Source organism: Nicotiana tabacum, chromosome 19 (genome assembly GCF_000715075.1).
Source record: "Nicotiana tabacum cultivar K326 chromosome 19, ASM71507v2, whole genome shotgun sequence".
Lineage (NCBI taxonomy): Eukaryota > Viridiplantae > Streptophyta > Magnoliopsida > Solanales > Solanaceae > Nicotiana > Nicotiana tabacum.
Window position 1 is genome coordinate 127293697 of NC_134098.1, and position 3880 is coordinate 127297576.

The 3880-nt window shown below is 38.8% G+C and overlaps 1 pseudogene; it reads right to left on the reverse strand.

Moving 5' to 3' along the window:
* Positions 1-340: 340 nt before the first annotated feature.
* On the reverse strand, positions 341-2484 carry LOC107779343 (putative carbohydrate esterase At4g34215; annotated as a pseudogene).
* Between the last annotated feature and the right edge of the window lie 1396 nt (positions 2485-3880).

The following is a 3880-nucleotide window of genomic DNA, read 5'->3' on the forward strand; positions in this document are numbered from 1 at the left end:
TCAAATCATTGATTATTATGATTACTGCCAAAGATACCAGTTTTGGCAGCGAGACACCAACTAGAGTTTTTATTTTGGAAGAAAACTGTTTCTATGTCGTTAGCACTCTAGCATTCTAATGGTTCCCCTGGAGATTGCAAGCAAACACTCCTCTCTACATAACTTGACAATTAGTACCAAACTCACTAGCACATTTTTAATATTATAAATCTGAGATATTATGCAACAATCTTTAAGAGCTCTCCAATTGAGAAAACTACATGAATACTACTAGAACAATCTATCAAGATGTAAGCAAATATGATAAAAGCAAATTGTTGGATATGGAAAACACAAATAATGGTTCCATCTGGAAAAATTGCATAACAAGGACTAGTTTGCTCCTTGAAGATTTCTTCTGAAATAGTTTGCATTTTTCAGCTGACCCAATTTCTTTATAGAGTAACAAACCAGCAGTACTATTAGTCTAAAGAGGACGAAGCACCATTGACTAAATGCGAAGGAAGGCATCAGCGAGCATCTGTCCAAGCTGAATTTGTGCAGCAGTTGTAAGGTGCACATAATCTGGTCCAACCTGGAGCCCTTTGGCATCCACATATCTCACGTTCCCAACATTAATTTCTCGCTGAGCTTTCCTCACCAACTCCATGTACGGCCCTAGTGCTGTTGCCAATCCTACCTGCACCAATTAAATTCTTACCCACCTTATCTCTTTGGAGTAACACATTTCCAAGATATCTATTCTTACAATCACATGTGCAAAAATTGCACTGGATCTTTTAAACTTTACGAGCTAGAATGTGCCAATGTTTCTTTTCTAATGAAAGCATTCCGCCTTTTTGAACTCTTTTCTTTTATTTTAATATTTTTCTTACAAGAAACTCCCCCCCAAATCTCAATTCCAATCGCCAAAAAAGGAAAACAGAGCAAATGTTCTAGGCCACAGCTTGAGTTTTCATGTGGTGTAGGAACAAAGATTGATGAAATTAGTAAGTACTAAAAGGATAGTAAACTCAAACTACTATTTGCATATAGAAAGACTTTCTCAATAAACAATAGTAGATCTTTCCATGAGTTACCTGAATCACAGGGAGAGTAGGTAATTGCAGATCATGGCGCACATGCTTAAAGAAGCTCTCCAATCTGCGTTTATACATTTTTGGCATCCTCAAGTGTCTTTGTATCACTCTCACCTTGGTACCACAACAACGCCCTTACACTTCCGCCACATCGAGTGGCCGCCTTTGTCCTCTTTATCATCTGCTTGTAAAGGAAACCCCCAGGTGCCCATTCGGTAATACTCGTTCCTCCAACGGCACAAGGAACCAACCCAATGACTCCAACACTTGGATCCCTCTTCAATACTGTATTGGCAAATGGCATCCCTGGACCAACCCCACAAGTGTTGTTCACATCTATGTCTTTGTGAAGGGGTTCTTGAGCCTCAACCCACCTAAGTCCTCCGCTGAGCCGGAGGATTGACGGGTTGGCCTGGCATTCAAGTGGGATGACACCATCCCACGTCTCATTAGCCACGCCGGGGCGGAGAGAGTGATTAATCACGCCCCCTCGGCCGGAAATGTTGCTCTGCCCGGCTAAAATGAATATGTTTTTAACCAGTGAACAATTTGCTAGATCTGCTGTGCTTACCCATCTGGCGTGTGCTAAAAGCACCAATAAAAGATAAGGGAGCATTGTTTTTCTGTAAACCATTGATAAAAGTTTGGAACTTCAAAAAACATTTAAAGATAAGATCTAGAGAGACCCATACTGCTTTATTCCGTCCTACTTTATCAGCTACAGCCTACAGCCCCCACCACTGTTCAATAACACTAGGAGACAAAATTCTGAGCGGTGCAAGTACTTCCCCTTAAAACCTTTGCCTATTCGCAATATTTTATAACTTAGTGATATTAATTTTATCAGGAACAGATCTTAATCATTTTCATTTTTATAACCTTATTACTAGTGGTGAGGAAGCAAATTTGATTTATTTGTAAGAGTAAGACTTCTTAATTAGGCAGTCTAAAAGATGCAACTCTGAGGTTTACCCCGAATTGACATTAAAAAAGTCCTGTCGAGCTGCATTATCAAACCCTCCTATTGATTTAACTGTCATTGTGTTAGCTTAATAATGTACGGTACGATAACAAAGTGGAAAAATCAGACACGTAGTGCTATACATGAATTGGAAAAGAGAAAAAAGCACAATCACATCAAAGGGGAAATGAGCAACAAAAGGATAAAATTAAAAAGAATAGCATCCAACCTCACCGGGAAGCACAGCATGGTGAGTAGATATCCATTTTTTAGAACTTTCTAAAATTCTACCTTCAGCGCATCTTTACAATTAGAATTAGGGGTGTGAAAAATGGCGGTCCCTTCAAAGTGGAGACGGTAAGAATCGGAGGGGTTAATCGGTTAGATAGGATAGACAGAAACAGCTGGGAAGACCACTGGAATATAATGCGGCAAACGGAACGTGGAGCAAAATAAGGATGCCAACAAAAAATTACCTATACTAGAAATATGAATACACCACTAAAAAAAGAGAAAAATATAGGATTAATTCCTTTAGGTAAATAAAGGAGTATTCAATCAAGTGAACGTTCAACTTTTTCGGGGCATGAATGTCAGTGAATAATATTAGATTAAATCTAGAAAATACATGCATAAAATGTCTAATTTGGCAAAAATAGCATAGGTTCACGTGCCTCATAATTTAGAATATTGTTTACCCGAAAAACGATACAGTTAAATTTGTTTGTGATTTCTAAACAAGTAAATTAATTTAATCCAAAAAGTAATGAAATAACTCACGAAATGTTAAAATACTTAGCTTTAGAATGTAGATGAAATAGCAAAGCTAATGAGTCCGGGAACAAGGTTTCCGGGCATAACAATAATAAGACCAAAAACGAAAGTAAAATTGTATTAAAATGATGTATAGAATGTAGTGTAAGTCAGCCAGAAAAATCCTCTCATGCAATGATAACTGAGCTCTCTATTTATAGTTATGTCTAGGGAATGAAGTCCTAGGATGATGCCCTTCTTTAATGACAATTATGAGGACCATTGATGAATAAGGAACGTTAGACATAAATGTCAAATTCTTTGTAACAGACCATCATCCTTAATGCTGCAAAATACTCTGTATTGGATGTTACCGGGCGCAAAGCATTTAATACTCCATTTATGATCGTTATTCCTTCAGGTGACAAGCGGAACAGCTGTGTTCGGTGGCCATCCCCATCCTGTGTTTCACGTGTCTTTCCTTTAAGCGGTCACGTGTCATGTCGTATTTTTCCCTATACAGATAGTCCCCCTGCTTTCCGGTGACATAACTTTGTGTTACCGAGAAGTTGATAGAAACACTCTTTTGGCGGGAATTACTATAATTCCTTTTGAAGGTCACTGACAGATGATTAGACGCCTGTCTCTCTGCATTTAATGGCCCGAACACGTGTCTTCCCATGATTTAGCACGACTTTTGCCGATTATCGAGGTAATCATGGCCATGAATTTAGCCGCCAAAACTTTTAGTTATACGCATCATCCTTCTCTTATGTACTTCATAATCTCTCAAACTTCTACTTTACATCTTTACTTCCCAACCTTTCTCTGATTTTCCTCAAACCAGAAACTTTCCTTCCTTCTATTCCAATGGCTTCCTCTTCTAAACGTGCTAGTTCTTCAAAGGGCAAAAACAAAACCGAAGATTCCGTTCCTCCAACAGTAGGTTCCATCATCCCAAGAAGGCTTAGTACTTCGAAGGATCTTGAAGAGAAATTTCCTACCGCTAACCTTTGTACATGGGCCGTTAGTAGATACCCTTCTTCTATTCTCCTTTCAAGTATTCCTGCTGTGAAGGAGGACTGCC